Below are 17,479 nucleotides of genomic sequence, written 5' to 3'. Positions count from 1 at the left end.
CCTGAGTCCTCAGTTGAGGTCGGGGACTGGCTGAATGCCGCCCAGGGCTTCCTGCAGGCTGTGTCCCACCAGAACTCAGAGCCTTGCTGGGCCCACCACCACCACCCACACTCTGATGACAGCCCCCTTCCCACGGCAAGATGGTGTGTTTCCAGCTGGAAGTGTCGGGCTGAAGCCGGAGCCAGGGGCCCGGTCTGGGAGGACCCTAAACACTGGATGGGGAGAAGCTGACCCAGGGGTCTGGATGGCTATGGCCGCTTCTCACCATCAGTCCGGCCTCCCCCTTCCACCTGGATGGTGGAACGACCTTTCTGACGTGCACGCGGGCAGCACCCCCTTTACTCGTGAAGCAGCAGTGGCCCCTTGTTCCTGGTCCCCAGCCTGCTCTGCGACTTGTCACTGTCATCCAAGCCTCCATCCCCGTGACTGCTAGCCACATGGAGGAACCACCTGGTCCTGTCTCTGTAACGCCTGTGGGTGCGGGTGCCCCGCAAGGCGCTTGGTGCCTGCAGGGCATGGGAGAGAACAGGACACGGGGCCGGGGTGACTGGTACTCACAACCCAGGGGGATCACAGCTCTTGGCTTTGGGCGAGAGCCTCAGACGCATCACCTCCTCTGACGCCCGTGGCCCACTGCTGGCTCGGGCCCCTCTGGTCCTTGGTTCTGTCGTGACCATGAATGTCTGTGCTGATGGGTGGAGGCCCTGACCTGCTCAGCCTGCAGGTCCCGCGATGGATTCGGACAGTGAGGCACGTCACCTGGAGTGCCCCTGCGATCTGGGATGGGGCTTCCATGGTGTGGGCCCCTCTCCTCTGCCCAAAACTGTGCATCTCCCTGCAGCCCCTGGGGAGGGGGTTCCTAAGGGTCAGCCCAGTGCAGGGGGCAGGCATCCCTGAGCCCCCACCCCACCACCCACCTGCAGGGTCCACCCAGAGGGATAAGGAGGGAGAATCAGCTCAGCCTCTCCCCCTGCCACCCTACCCTGCCCCTCCCCATCTCCTCTCCAGCCAGCTAGCTCGCCATCCCCCTGCCACCCTCAGGGCACACCCACCCTCTCTCCAGGCACTGCCTCCTGTGTCCTGGTGTCCAGATCAAATCAGAACAGGGGCTGACAGTTCCTCACTAACACTTTCCCTTCCAGGCCCGCTCCCTAGTCCGTGGGACCCTCTTCTCTCTGCCTGGCTGAGCCTGGGGGAGCATGACACTGAAGGGCGCAGACTCGGGGCCCTAACTTGGGCCCCCTCTCCCTGGCCGGGGTCCCCAGGGTCCCCTGGGCAGGGCAGGTGTGGGACTGGGAGTCTAGGCCTGGACGCAGTTCCTCCACACCCACAGCCAGGAACCCTTGCCAGCCCTACCTTAGTTGACCACCAGCCAAAACAGAAATTCAGGATCCCCTAGGTCAGACAGTGGCTCAGTTGGTAAAGAATCTAACACCCGGGTTCGATCCCTGGGTCGGGAAGATCTGGAGGAGGGCATGGCAACCCACTCCAGTATTCTTGCCTGGAAAATCCCATGGACAGAGGAACCTGGCGGGCTACAGTCCATGGGGTCACAAAGAGTCACACATGACTGAGCATAGTCGTGTCGCAAGACACTTTCAGGTCAGACAGTGACTCTTGGCAAGTGCCTGCATGTGGTGGCCACAGCGTGGAGGGGACTCGGGCTGCGCTGGCCTTCAGTGGCTCCCACCAGGTCAGCGGCACCTGTGGTTAAAACATCCAAAGGCCCTGTGCTGACTGACCACAGCTCCCCGCGTGCCCCCACCATCCTAACCCCTCCTCTAGCCTCCCTGGAATCTAGGACCGGGCTCCAGCGCCAGGAACAGAACCTATGGTGATGGATGGGCTCCTCTGCTACACTGATCATAAAATGTTTTTAGTGTCTCTCCTGACACAGACAATGAGAAGCTGATGGCAGAGCTGGGGGCCAGAGGGTACTTCTGCCTCTGCCTGGGGGAACATGATGGCCTTAGGCAGAAATTCATAGCTGATATGCCGCCTTGGGGCTTCCCTGGTAGTTCGGGTGGTAAAGAACTCTCCTGCCAAGGCAGGAGACATAAGAGATGCAGGTTCGATCCCTGGGTTGGGAAGATCCCCTGGAGGAGGGCATGGCAACCCACTCCAGTATTCTTGCCTAGAGAATACCATGGACAGAGGAGCCTGGCGGGCTACTGTCTATAGGGTCCCAAAGAGTCAGACACGACTGAAGCGACTTAGCATGCACGCATGTGCTGCCTTGGGACAGGCCCCTGGAAGGAAAGCCTGGATGGTCATGGTTGGAAACCCAGAAGTCGGCCAGAAGCCCCAGTGAGCCCACGCTAGGGTTCCTGAGGCATTCCAAGAGGACCCCTGTTTTCTGGGGTAGCCCCTTGGGACTTGAACTCAAGAGAACACGGCGACCTGTTTTTGGACCAGGAGGGAATCAGGGTGAGGCTGGAAATTAATCAGACATTCACCTGATCCCCCAGGGGTTCAGGGGTCACCTCTGAGCATCTCCTTTCCCAGAATGCACCGGGCAAGGCTGGCCCCCTCCAGGCTGGGTGGGAAGGGCACCTGGGAGCACTTTCTTCTCATCCCATACTTGGTGAGTCCCAAAGGTGCATGAGGGGCTATGGAACTATTCTCCTGCCTGCAGGCCGGGAGCTGCCCAACTCGGGCTCTGAGCCCCAGCCTGAGGTGGTCCAGGTGCCGCTGGGGTCCCCATCCCAAGCTCTCACCTGCCTGGATCAAAAAGTCACCCTCTGGTTCCCCATCCCCCTGCCCCACCCCATATCACTCAGCTGTGATCTTCTCCTGGGGAGGGTCACACGTGTGTCTCCAGTGCCCAGCTCTGATCACCGCAGTGAGTCACAAAGGAGAGGTACTCCTTCCCGGATCCCGGAGGCAGTGACCGAGGTGGTGGGAAGGGGGCCTTGATCAGACCCAAAGCCCCCTCCCCACTCTGACTAACCTGTACCCGCAATCCCTGCTACCCTGAGGTTCCTGGAACCTCTCCTCCAGACCTAGTTTATGGATTATAAAAAAGAGAATTTCACGAGATTTGCAATTACTTGAATTCCAGGGAGATTTATTTCCAATGTGATTAATAAATTCTAATGTCATCTATAACTTTCAATTGCCAGTTAATTAACATGCAATGGGTGCATTGTAAAAGGCAAATTAAATACTTTCTCAGGTGGAGGCTGGTACATCTAATGAGCCAACGTGTCCCGAAGGAGACAGCCAGGCTCACGTGCCAGGCCCTGCCTCCTCCATACTGATGGATGTGTGACATTTTGATAGCAAGTGACAACCTGGCTTCAGTGTCATCGTAAAAGGTGATCATAGAAGCTGCCTCCAAAACTCATGGTATCTGGGGTTGAAGCTGGTTCCTATTCAAATAAATGCAACTTGAAGGGGATTCAAGTGATAATTAGAGTCAAGAGTCCAGTTCTGGGAATTCCCTTGTGGTCCACTGGCTAAGACTCCATGCTTCCAATGCAAGAGGCCCCAGGTTTGATCCCTGTCAGGCTCCATCCAGGGGAGAATCCGTTCCTTGCCTTTTCCAGTTTCTAGAGGCCCCAGGCATCCCTTTGGCTTGTGCCTGCATTGCTCCAACCTCTGTCCCTGTCTTCACGACCTCTTCTGTGTCTGTCTTGTCCTCTGTGTATCTCTCATAAGGACACTTCTCTCTGGGCCATCCAGAATGATCTCTTCATCTCAAGATCCTTGACTTAATCCCATCTACAAAGACCCTCTTTCCAAACAATGTCATGCTCAGAGGCTTCAGGTTTAGGACTTGGGCATATATTTTGCAGGGGGGGAACGTTCTTCAGCCTATGACAGTGACCTTGGGCAAGTCACATAACCTCTTGGGGCTTCCATTTCCCACCTCTTCCAATAAAGGGCTGCTTCAGTGAACTAGTAAGAGCAGCTTCTACTCCGTGTCAGGCACTGTTCTGAGCCCATCACATGCACTGACATTTCATCCTTACGCCGACCTCAGGAAACAGCTGCTTTAGCATCTTTGTTGCAGGTGAGCAGATTCAGCCACCAGGAGCAGCGACTCACCCCAGGTACCAAGTGGTGGGACCAGGATTTGAACCAGGCCACCTCACCCTGCAGGCTGAAAGTGAAAGTGGGGTTCTGGTGGCTTAGATGATAGAGAATCTGCCGGCAGTGCAGGAAGTCTGGGTTCGATCCCTGGGTCAGGAAGATCCCTTGGAGAAGGGAATGGCTACCCACTCCAGTATTCTTGCCTGGAGAATTCCATGGACAGAGGAGCCTGGTGGGCTACAAAAGTCCATGGGGTTGCAAAAGAGTCGGACACAACTGATCGACTAACACTTTCACTTTTTTCACCTCACCCTGCAGCCTACAGTCCCCCCCCCCCCATTTTTGTAATTGAGCTTTTTAAAATTAAGCAATAGTTCACATACCATTCAACTCCCCCATTTCAAATATGCAATTCAGGGGGTATTAGTGTATTCAGAGTTGTACAACCATCGGCACAATCCATTTTAAAACATTTTCATCCCTCTGAAAGAAACCCCTTACCATTTAGTAATACCCCCCAATCTCCTGTTTCTCCCATTCCTGGGCAACCACTAATCTGCTTTTTCTGTCTCTATGAAGTCACCTGCTCTGGACATCTCACAGAAATGGAATTAGACACTTTGACATCTGGCTTCTTTCATTTATCATGGTGATTTCAAGGTTCATCCCTGTTGTGGCTGTATCAGGGCTTCATTTTAGTTCGTGGCCAAATAAGAGCCTATATGCTTAACCACTACAATGACCTGTAAGGTCCCTGATCACTCTGAAAACCTCTCTGTAAGATGGACACAATCCAGAAATCTCAGTGAAACCCTGAGGTTTGCTTGATCTGTCAAGATTCTGTAGGACTCGGGGCACAGACTCTGTCACCCCTCTGCCCACGGCACTGCCCTCTCTGGGTTCCTGGCGCAGCCCCGGCGAGGGCGGTGGGTGAGCCAGAATGCCCGCCGTCAGGCCCGCTCCCTCCCCAACTGCACCTGCTCTGCTCTCGCCTGGGTCAGCGCTTCCTGGTCTTTCCCACGACACGGCTCACCGAACACAGGATACAATTTGCACGGCACTCAGGGTAAACAACCAGAGCTGCCCTCCACAATGTGCCCAGTTTGGGGTGTCTGGCTGCCCTAGCCCTTGCCTGGTAGCCTCCAAGGGCCGCCACCCGAGCCTACCTAGAGCCCAGCTGCAGTCCAGGCCTGGGAAGCTCTGATCTCGGGTGTCAGGGCTTGCACCCAAGGGACGCTCCTGCTGGGTAGGTGGCAGGAGGAGGTGCTGGCTCTTCACCAGCCAGGTCTTCAGACCATCCTCTGTTAATGGTTGAGGAGGGGGAGGGAGGGCGTGAGAGGAGAGATGGTTGGAACAGGTCTCTACGGGGATTGGTACCCGGGTCCTCAGGGAGAAGAGGGAGGGGGTGGGCGGTTAAGTCTGGAGACCCAGGGCCACCAGCACTGCCTCACCCATGCCAAGTGGAAGGTCAAGGGCACTACTCTGGGGCCCCTCGTGCCAACTGCAACGAGGCTGCTTTGGTCGTAAGCAAGATGAACCCATGCCGAGTGCCTCCAAGAGTCACGGGGCTAATCGCAAGGCTCCAGGAAACCCAGTGGACCCCAGGGATAGGAGTGGGAGAGGGCAGGCCCCAAGGGAATAGCACCGGATCTGAGTCAGCCCCCAGGGGCCTTTGTGGTGGGAGGAGGTTGCTGATTCCCACGGCTCTGTTGCCTGTCCATCCCTCCTCTCACTGAGATCCATTGTTCTGTCTCTGGCCTCATGGCTTCTGCCTGCTGGTGGCTCCTGCATCTTCCCACCATGGCAGCTCCTGCCTCTTCCCATCATGCTCTTGCCTCTTCCCATCATGCTTCTGTCTCTTCCCATCATGCTTCTGTCTCTTCCCATCATGCTCCTGCCTCTTCCCATCACGCTCCTGTCTCTTCCCATCATGCTCCTGCGTCTTCCCACCATGGCTTGCCATGACCCCTTGCTCACTCTCCTCTCACTATAGGTGGCTTTGTGGTCACACAACATTTAGGGTGGTTATCAAACATCTTCACTGTCCCCCTGACAGCTCTCAGGCTCCCTGTCACCTCCCTAAAGGAAGACTCCTCCTGCTCTTGGAAGATGAACTCAGGACCAGGTCTCATGCCTTCCAGGCTGGACACAGGTACCTGACAGGGAAGGAGGACTCTGGGAACCTAAGGCCAGAAGCCCCAGAGAACCTGCAATGTGGGCTTTGCTGCCTGTTGGTGGCACAAGCTGCCATCCCAGAGGAGAAGGAATGCTTAGGACCCTAAGCTGGGCTCCTGTGGGCCAACAACAGTCTCTGCTTTCCATCAGAGCTGTCTAAACATGACCACTCCAGCCCTGCTCTCCAGCTGTTCAAAGACCTTGATTGCATCCATTCAGGTCCTCAGGATGCATCAGGTGCACATCGCTGTCCACTTTCTCACCCCACCACCCACTGCGCACCATGCTCCAACCACCCTGGCAGCCCCAGCTCATAACAGATTGGGTTTGAAAGGACTTGGCCTTAACTTTCCTTCAGCATCATGACTATAAAAGAACTTAAAAAAAAAAAAATGACAAAGCCAAAAGGTGCATTGCAGTTAGGGAAGATGTGCAGTGAAGCCAGACTGAGCCCTGCTGGGCACCAGCCCTCCACTTGGTGAGAACAAATGTTTTTAACGCAGCCCTGTTGCCATGGTGATCACCACATCTCAGCTTACTGAGGTGGCATTGCAGATCTGTGGAGAAAGAACAGATTATTCAATAAATGATGCCGGGATATTTGCTTAGCTATTTGGAAAGAAATAAAATTAGCTCTTTCCTTCACACCATACTTCAATAAATATTCCAGAGGAGTTAAAGAATTAGATGTAAAAAGGGAATTTTTTTTTTTAATCTTAGAAGAAACTATAGACAAATATTTGATCTTGGGGTAGCTAAAGACTTTTAAATATAAAAGTAGTGGGGGGAAAATAACAAAGAATAAGATAGGTAGAATTTAATACATAAAACATCAATCTCTTGGTGTTTTAAACAATCATTAAATTTATTGGGTAACTACAAATAAGAATCAAATAGTTACAACAAATATGACAAAGAATTAACACCTCTAATATATAAAAAGTAATTACCAATCAGTAAAAATGAACTTTCCAATAGAAAATTTCCAAAAAGAAATGTACAAAAAATTAAAAATAAACAATAAACATATTTAAAAATATTCAGCTTCACTGGTAATCAAAGAAATGCCTAGTAAAATTCCAATGATATTTTCCTCTCTCTGACCACTTATATTAAACATTGTACTGGAGATTATACCCAGAGTAATTAGGCAAGAAAAAGAAATAAAGTCACCTAGATTGATGAGTGCTAGGAATTTGTCCATTTCATCTAGGTTAAATAATTTTTGGCATACAGTTTTTCCTGGTATTCTTATATAATCTTTTTATTTCTGTAAAGTCAGGAATAATAATCCCACCTTCCAATTTTAGTAATTTGAGTCTTCTCTCTTTTTTTCTAGATCAGTCTACCTAAAAGTTTGTCAAATTTTCTGATCTTTTCACAGAATCAAATTTTGTGTTTTGTTTTTTCTCTATTGTGTTGTTATAAGGTAGAAATTTAGGTTATTAGTTTGAAACCTTTATTCTTTTTTAATATAGGCAACTATAACTATCAGCACTGTTTTAGCTGCAGCTTACAAGATTGGGCATATTGTGTTTTTATTTTTGTTCATCACAAAATACTTTCTAATTTCCTCGTGATTATGTTATTTAATTCCCACCTATTCATAAATATTCTTCTGCTGTTGATTTCTAATTTCATTCTGTTGAGACAGGAGAACACATCCTGAATGATTTCAATCCTTTTAAATTTATTGAGTCTTATTTTATGGCATAACATATGATTTATACTGCAGAAAGTTCTATGTGCACTTGAGAAGAATACTTATTCTGATGTTGCTTGGAGTGCTCTGTAGTTGTCTGTTTAGGTTCAGCGGGTTTCTAGTGTTGTTCCTTTAATTCTTTAGACCTGGTTTCCTTTAGTTCTTAGCACACATTCATGATAGTATAGTTAAAGTCTTTGTCTAGTAAGTCCAGTGTTTAGGCTTCCTCAGGGACAGTTTCTTGTGAATGAGCCATACTTTTTGTGTCTTTGCATATCTCATAAATTTTTGTTGAAAACTGAACGTTTAAAATAATATAATGAGGCAAATCTGGAAATCTGTTTGTTGTTATTGTTGCTGCTACTGTTTATTTCTTTAGTGACTTTTCTGGGCTAATTCTGCAAAATCTATATTCTTTGTTGTTTTTGGCCACTGAAGCTTCTGCTCAGTTAGCTTGGTGGTCAGCTAATGATTGGATAGAGATTTCCTTAAATTGTTTAAACCATTAAGTCTTCCAGATTTGTTAAGGGGCTCTGTATATGTGATGGGGCATACCTTCAATTTGATAGCCTTAACTTTTACTTCCTGCTTATGCAATGCCTAAAGGTCAGCCAGAGGTGAGAAAAAATAGATCCATGATGAGACTTTCCTGGGCATGTGCAAAGCTATGCATACGGACTTCTAAGATCACAAGAATATGTTGGAGCTTTTCAAAGCCCCCTAAGGACATCTCATTCCCATTTTTTCTTAAGATTTTTGTTTAGGGACTTCCCTCGTGGTTAAGACTCTGTGCTTCCAATGCAGGGAATGTGAATTTGATTCCTGTTCAGGGAACTAAGATCCCACATGCTGAGTGGTACAGTCAATACAACAACAACAACAACAACAACAAAAACCAGCTTTTTGTTTAGCCATTCTTTAGCCCCAACTGGTAGTGGCACTTCAGGCAGCTACAAATTAAACAATTGCAGTTGACTATTTTTGACAAATGCCCCGGAGCTAGGACCAAAAGCGAAGACTGAGTTCAAATAAAGAGAATCCCTGAGAATGCAGCTTTTCCGGGGGCGGGGTGGGGGGGGGGGGTTGCCAGACAGGTCAAAGAGTGACAGTTCTCTGGGGATGGGACTTTTGGGGCAGCTCCAAACCTGTTCTTTCCCTTCAAATAGCTGCTGGGCTATTGGTTTTCACAACCACCATAGTTGTGAGGCTACTGCTTTTCAAACCTGCAATGGAATTGTGAAAAGGGAAACGGGAATAAGGCAAGTTAAAACTTCACAAAGCTTGCTATTCTGATTGTAGTTCAGCCATATATTTTTCATTTTCTTTTTGGCTGCACTGAGTCTTCGTTGGGGAGTGTGGCTTTCTCTAGTTGCAGTGTTAAAGGCTTAGCTGCCCTGCGGCAGGTGGGATCTTACAGTTCCTTTAGAAAGGATCGAACCCATGTTGCCGCGTTGCCACATTGCCTCCGTAAAGGCAGACTCTTAACCACTGGATTACCGGGGAAGTTCCTTGGCCATATATTTAAAACAAAACACAAACACTCCTGAAGTTTTTAAAAGCTTTGATTAATTTCCAGTCATGAAAAAGTTGATTTTGACCATTTTTACCAGCATTGTCATTGCTTTTATGAAGAAGCGTATTTTTGGAAGTCCTTATTCTGTTGTCCTGGAAGTGCTTCCTTTCCCCCTGTTTGTGTACAGAAAATTGTATTGGAACACAGCCGTGTCCATTCATTTATATTATCTATAGCCACTTTCACACTGCAATGGAAGACCTGAGTAGTTGCAACAGAAACCATATGGCCAGCAAAGCCTAAAATATGTACTATCTGGCCCTTACAGAAAAAGTTTGCCAACCCCTATGGTAAGGCAAGAAAATGATATAAAGATTGGAGGAAGCAAATTGCTGCTTTTTTGCATTAAAACTCATTTTTCACTTAGTGCTGCTATACCAAAGGGGTTCTTCCCCCTGCAAAGGACGGGCTAAGGAGCCTTGAAACAGCACCCCCTTTGCCCCAGTGGTCTCTTAATGTAGTAATGGGTCTAGATCTAGTAACGGGTCTAGTCCCCAAAGTCCCATCGTGGGAATTTCCCTGGGGGTCCAGTGGTTAAGAATCCGCTTTCCAATGCAGGGGAAGCGGATTTGATCCCTGGTCTGGGAACTGAGATCTCACATGCTGTGGAGCAACTAAGCTCATATGCCTCAACTATAGAAGCCTGCATTCCACAACGAAAGATCCTGCATGCTGCAACTCGGTTGCGACACAGCCAAATAAATAAATTTTAAAAATAAATAAAGTAGTAGGTATCAATTTAAAAATTGCTTTTTAATATCTGTGAGCAATCTGTTTGCATTAACAAGTTTAATGAGGTCATCGAATGTATTAAACAAAACCCAATTTTAGGACTTCTGGATCCAGCTAAAAGAGTGTCGGAGAAGGCAATGGCAACCCACTCCAGTACTCTTGCCTGGAAAAATCTCATGGACGGAGGAGCCTGGTAGGCTGCAGTCCATGGGGTCGCTAAGAGTCGGGCTCGACTGAGCGACTTCACTTTCACTTTTCACTTTCATGCTCTGGAGAAGGAAATGGCAACCCACTCCAGTGTTCTTGCCTGGAGAATCCCAGGGGTGGGGGAGCCTGGTGGGCTGCCGTCTATGGGGTCACACAGAGTCAGACATGATTGATGCGACTTAGCAGCAGCAGCAAGAGAGTGTAGGCACACTCCACCTCACCTCTCCCAATGATCGGAGTTAAACAGCTTGAACAGAATACATAAAGCAGCTGTCTGCAGACTCGGGAAAGTAAATCATAGGAAGTGGACTGGAGAGGGAAATCCAAACGCAAAGAATGACCAAAATGGCTGTGAGTTGTCTGGTTGGTCTGTACTTCTCCACCTCTCCTGGCTTAAACTTCAGCACAACCCAAGTCCTAGAACAGTGAAGTCAATGAAAACAGAGCAAGTTCTAAGAAAAACCTCTTCTTCTGGCAGAACTAGGAACAGAGCATCTTGCAAGACTGAGAGCCTGGGGAGTTGTAGGGGGTGGGAGTGGGGATCCATATTTTTTTTTATAACGAGTCTCACCATTATTATTTTTTAATAATTTTATTTATTTATTTTGGCCGCGCTGGGTCTTCATTGCTGTGTGGGTGTTTCTGTAGTGGCGAGTGGGGGTTACTCCCTAGGAGCGTGCATAGGCTTCTCGTCGAGGTGGCTTCTTGTTGCAGAGCACAGGCTCTAGGGCGCGTGGCTCCATAGTTGCAGCCCCCGCCCTGGTCTCAGTTGTCGTGGCATGTGGCTTTAGTTGCTCCTTGGTCTGGGGGATCTTCCAGGATCCAGATCAGGAGTCAAACTCATCTCTCCTGCATTGGCAGGCAGATTCTTTACCACTGAGCCATCAAGGAAGCCCCTCAAATTTTTTCCTTTCAACTGTCTCTACCCTAAAACAAGCCCCAGCTTTGAATCTGCATTCCTGGGCTGCCAGCAAACCTAGATGCACCTTAAATCTCTGAGAGAAAAATATTTCTCTCTGATCAGAAAACCTGGGCTCTTCACTGGCAATATCTTGTTTGCCTCTTAATTTATTGCCTGGGGGTAGCCCTGTTTGTTCCATTTTCTTGGTGAGGAAACTGAGGCTCAGAGAGGTTAAGTAGCGCGCCCAGGGTCACCCAGCACTGAAGTGACAGAGTTCGTGTTCTCTGCCTCCGTCTGCCTCCTTAGTGTAACCGTGAACTCCAGCACTGGCCCAGGGCCTGGCACAGTGCGGGGCGGCCAGTGGCCCTGTGAGATGAGCCAGCACAAGGCCAGGTTCAGAGCATCCATTGCTTCTGGAACCTCTGCAGACACAAAAGAGACCAGCCCCAAGCCTCCCTGGCCGACTAGGAGAGGCCTTGAACTCTACTCTGGATCAGCCCTTCTCAATTCGGATGAACTACTGTTGATGTTCTTTGCACATAATTTTCTGCGAGACAGGATCATTTGGAAAGCCATAAATACACATTCAGATGCACGTGATGGATAATAAACTCGGCTCCAATGAGTCACTTGAGCCCCCATAAATCTTGGCTGCATTTTCTTCCCTGGTGCCCGTAAATCAGGCCCTATCTCTGCCTCCGTCTCTGGCACCCTGGAGGCCCCTACCTGCCATGCGTCACACTGCAGGTGGAGCATCTGGCAGCTGGCCCCACACGCTGCCCTCATGCCCCGTGCGCATCCTGCCTCTCTCCTGAGGGACCTGGGCATCTTAGGCCTTCTTTATACTTTTCTGACCAGCAACCACCACGCACATCGGGGTTTACACAAGCCTGATGGAGTTTTAACAACATGCAATTTTTTTAAAGGAGGCTGTAGCTGTTTTCCGCCTCTCCCCTCTCCTGGGCTTGAGCTTCTCTGAAGGTTACAGTCAACAAGCCAACAATGCAGGGGGCAGGGAAAACCTCACAGGGTCTGGAGTTGGACTCAGTGGGCTGACAGCGGTTCTACTGACAGAGATTTCAGCCAAGTCCCTTGTCTGGGCCTCAGTATGCTCATCTGCAGGATGGAGACAGTAATCCTTATTTCCCAGGACTGTGTTATTCAGGATAATAATATGCAGGTAACCAATGTTTGAGAAAGCCTCAAACCTCGGTTTTTGCTGAACCCAACACAAAAGTTTAATTTTTGCCCCTGCAAAGTCCAACGTGGAGGCCTTTGTCCATCTCATAGCCTTATTACCTGGAGTGTGAGGTCCTCCAAGAGATGGAGAAGAGAGAAATGGAGAGAGTTCATTGGCTCATAATAGCTTCAGCCCCAGGAGTGACGTGGGTCTCCTCCACTCACATCCTATTGGCTGGGACCAGTTACATAGCCCCAGGCTAATCACAGAGGATGCTGGGAAATAAGAGAAGCACATGGCTGATAGGTGAACATCTACTTTCTTGCCAGAGTGCCTGTGAATATTTAATTCAATGCAATTCACTAGAGAGAGCAAGGAAGGACTCTAGTAGAACCTCAAAATGTCAGAGATGGGGACTTCCCTGGTGGGCCAGTGGTTAAGATGCTCCCAACACAGGGGGCTCAGGGTTGGATCCCTGGTCAGGGAACTAGATCCTGAATGCTACAACAATGATGGAGGATTCCCAGTGCCACAACTAAGACCCACCAGCATAGCCAAATAAATAAGTATTTTTAAAAAAAAGATGTTAGAGATGACCCTAGATCAGTATTGGATGGTGCAGGATTTACATCCAGCCCTCTTGCAAAATGGTGATCCCTGCTCATGGGTGAAGCCTTTGCCATCATGCCTTCCTTGGGGCTTGGTTGTGAGGGGCCCAGAGCCAGGTTTCTTTTAGGTGCTCAGGAAGTGGGGCTCCCCCAGGTCACATGGTTCTCTGGGATATATTGCATGCTCTGTGCCCTCACATTCCCACCACCCACTTCTCCTAGCAGCACTTAACTCCTTTTCACTCCCCTGGTTCCTCCCAGCCTCTGCTGTGGCTTCAGGCTCCCATTGCTCGAGAGGATGAGAGGATGGCTCCCACCCATAATTGGACCCTGCCTGCAGGAAGCCCTCTGTGATTTCCTGGGCTCTTGTGTTTGGGGAGAGGCTGGGTGGTCCTCTGGAGTTTGACTGGATAGGAAGGAGGCGATCAGACATAGGAGGGTCTCCCTTGTCTCAGAGCCTGCCAGCCCACTGAACAAACTCCCACAGCTGGGCCATGTGATTTCACAGCTGGAACTCCTCAATCTTCTCCCTTTCTTCAAGCATAGAAGCAGCGGGTCATCATAAGACTTAAAAGGAGGAAGTCCAGGAGGGCAGGGCCTGGTGTGGCTGCAGGAAATAGACTGACTTGGTGACCTTTGCTATCAGGATAGGAGGCTGGAGACCCCCCAGGGCTGTCTCTCCTGGGACTGGAGACAGATGGGCTAGAAAGAATCAGGCTAAACTGTAGGGGCGGATGCTCTGTGTCCTAATCCTTGCCTGGCTACTAATTGAGCATGCAGCCCAAGCCGACGCTTTCATTCCTGGGCCTCAGCTTGCTCATCTATAAAATGGGGATCCATATTCATTCTACCCACTTTACAAAATCAGCTACAAAGCACTTGTGAATGGGAGTTCATGGTGAGGGTGGGCTTGGGATGGAAAGTGTGGGAGCCAGGGGACCCTCTGCTGGGATCTAAAATCCTGCCTGTGATCAGCTCTGGGCTGGAATCTGCTCTTCTAAAACCCAGGTGGAGCCCAATGGTGAGCACTGGACCAGAGGGGCTGTTTCTCCTCTCTCCCTCCACCCCGCCCAAGGGTGAAATCTGTTGCTTATTCCCAGTGGAATCCTCTTTTTCCATCTCCCATTCCCAAAAGCACCCTGTAAAACACCAAAAATAAACACTGTGCCTGGCTTTCATTTGGGGAGGGTTTGTCTGTCCCCTTTTATTGCTTCTTACCACGACACAACAGCCTTTCATCTTTGCGTGCCCAGGTTGGTGACCCTGAGAGGCAGGCCAAGGCGGGTGTATCTGGGCCTCTTCGGTCAAATAAGGACTCAATTCTTAGAATGCTGGGGGAAGCACGGGGGCTGCCTGGGCGAGGCAACCAATGCCAAACAGATGAGGAGACCCGGAGCCTGGGTTTTGAAGGATGAGTAGAAGTTTATCAGAGGGAGAAAGATGAGGGAGAGCATTCCCAGCAGAGGGAACACTATATGGGAAAGGATAGAGAGAGGAATGGAATGGAATTTCCAGAAGGGAGTGGAAGTTCAGCGAAGCTAGATATTAGGGTGCCCAAGGGAAGAGAGGTGGAGAGGGCTGCGTTGTACAGGCTTTGAATGCCAGGCTAAGGAGCCTGGACTTTATTTTGAGGGCCACGAGGAGCCGAGGAAGAATGTAAAAGGGATGGTGACACTCCAGGACAGCTGGCCACCAGGGCCAACCTTTGTGACACAGTCACTTCTTGTGTCCGTGGAAATTTGGGGGCCGTAGGGGTGACAGGGTGACCCTTCTCCCCAAACTCGACTTCCCTGGCAGAGACCAGTCTTGAAAGAATCTCAAAGGAGCCTCCACATAAAATGACTCTCTTAAAAAGTCAACATTTCCGTGATTTTGTAGAAATTAATCAGGAACACATGCGTTCTATTTTTCATAAATTGCGAGGGATCAAAAGGGAAGGAAAAATCTCTCAGGGTAAAAGACGACATGAGATCCACCACCCGCTGAAACCCTCCACGCCACTGCCGTGCAGCCATGGGCCTTCCTTCCAACCGGTGTCCCCAGTGCACCGCATAGCGTGGGGCGCAGAGGGAGCACGGGCGCCCGGTTGAGGTGCTCCCGGAGGGAGGGAGCATCAGGCAGCAAGCCGTGGTATGTGACCAGTGATGGGAGTGGAAACTGGCACTGGGGGGCGGGGGTGGTACCCAGAGGAGGCCTCCAGCCCAGCTGACGGAGGGAACAGGAAAAGGGACACTGAGAGAACAGATGCGGATGCGGGGGCGGGGGGGAGGGCGCAGACAGATAAGGACTGCCTTGAATACACTGCTAAAGAGTCTGGATTGTCCCCTGCACTTTCCCCCACAGCTTTCTGAGGACCCAGCTGTGATGGGCAGAGCTCTGGAGCTTCTGGGGAACAGAAGCTCCGTTCGGCCTCCCTCTTCCAGTGGGACCTGTCCCAGATCTAGAACCTCAGCGTTCTCCTCCGTCAAATGGGTACAATCACGAGGCTCATCTGCCCCAAGGGAGCTGTGCAGAGCTGTGGACAGGCGGGCACTCGGTAGGGCCTCTGTCACTCTGGCCACATCCTTAATGGCCTTGCCTGTCCTCTGTGGGGGCCACAGTCAGGGGCACAAGAAGTGAGGAAGTCGTTTCTCAGGCTTCCTGCCAATGCCCTGTGTCCAAAGCCCAGTGGTTCCACAGCAAAGAAGAGGTTCCCAGGCTTCCCAGGGTCCCAACATCTCTGCCTCCAACCAGGCTGGAGCCAGGTCAGGGAGCCTGCCCCAGACACAGAGACCCCTGCCCCTTGTTCTTCAGTCCCCAGGTCAAGGGCTTCCTTCCTGCTTGCCTCCCCTGCCCACCCCGCCCTCCACCACCCCCCCAGCTGAGCAGCACCCAGCCTGCCCCCACGGTGGGCGCCGTGCCAGCTCTGCGGGCGGGCGCTGAGATAATCCGGCTAGACGAGCTGCCACCTTGGCAGGTCCTGGGGCGCCCGGGGCCACGGGGAGCTTCAAAAGGAAACTGAGTGTCTCTTACCAGCAATTAGAGGAAATTATTTCGATAGAAATCTTGTTTTATATCTTCTCATCCTTGTTTTTCAATCCCCAGCCTTTGATTTCTTTCTTCTCCGGGGATTCTCAGAAAGAGGCTGAGAGCCTGGGCCGCGCACCGGGGCCTAATGAGCGCCGGGGCCCACCTGGCGTCACAGTCTCGCCCTTGGAGGCGGCTTATGGAGGGGCTGAGCTTCCGAGACCCAGGTCTCCCCGTGCTGCGGCTGGCGGGCTCTGGGCGGCCCAGGCCACACTCACAGGTGGGCAGTCGTGGGTGGGCCCCTGGCTGGCTGGCTTTTCTGCTGCCCGAGGCAGGTGGCTTTGGGGCCCAGGCCTGGCCAGAATCATGATGTCCAGGAGTGGCGTGGTGCTGAGGGTGAACCCAGGGCGGGAGGGGCCTAGAGGCCGTCTGGGTGAAGGCCAGCACCCCCTCACATCCACATCCTTCAGCATCTCCCCAGTCCCTCAGAGAAGGTCCCAACTCTGCAGCCTGAGTTCAGTACCCCACAGAGTCAGGCCTGCCAGCTCCCCTAGTCTTGCCCCACCCCACTACCACCCATCTCCCTCTTCAGCTGCCCAGGAGGCCTGCTGTGGCCTGGGGTCCCCTGCAACAGCCTGGGCCTGGAATCACCTGCCTTTTCTTTCTGTCTGGCCAGCCCCAGCACCTTCTTTGAGGTTCAGCCCTGTCTCACCACCTCTGAAATCCTGACCCAGAGTCCACCTCCCAGGATGTCTGGGGCCTCCACCCTCCACCCAGGCGTCTGTCCTGATCCTGTCAAACTGTTGAAGGGTTGGCTGCCCTAGTAGCTCCTTGAATCCAGGGAGCAGGTTTGCTTCAGCTTTAAGTCCCTAAATGGGCTGCAGCCAGCTTCTGCTTGAATGAATGGGTTATGCTTAACCCATAGCATGGCCTGGAAGAGACACTGAGCTAGTTCCAGTCCCGGCCTTTATGGAGACTAGCTGCTTCTGCTTCCTCCCTTGTAGAACACCCACTCTTGGAATCTAGCCGTCATCTGCTGAGCAGGTAGAGAAGCTACCTTCAGGTACTCTGGTGGATAGCCCCAGCCAAAGTACCAGCCAACATCCAACATCAGCTCCCTGTCATTGAATGAGCCACCGGGATGTTCCAGCCCAGTCAAGAGGCCCTGGGTGGCTGCAGCCCAAATGAACCTCACTTGCAGAAGAACCTCTGAGCTGAACACAGTCAACTCACAGGATGGCGAGCTTTACCAAGATCATTCCTGTTTTAAGCAACTGAGTTTTGCGGACACTCTGTTGCAGCAATAGGTAATGAAAACACATAGTAGACCAGATAGGTATGCATGTCTAAGCGTTTATCT

The sequence above is a fragment of the Muntiacus reevesi genome, chromosome 2, assembly GCF_963930625.1.
Source record: "Muntiacus reevesi chromosome 2, mMunRee1.1, whole genome shotgun sequence".
Classification (NCBI taxonomy): domain Eukaryota; kingdom Metazoa; phylum Chordata; class Mammalia; order Artiodactyla; family Cervidae; genus Muntiacus; species Muntiacus reevesi.
Note: the sequence above shows the minus strand (reverse complement) of the source record.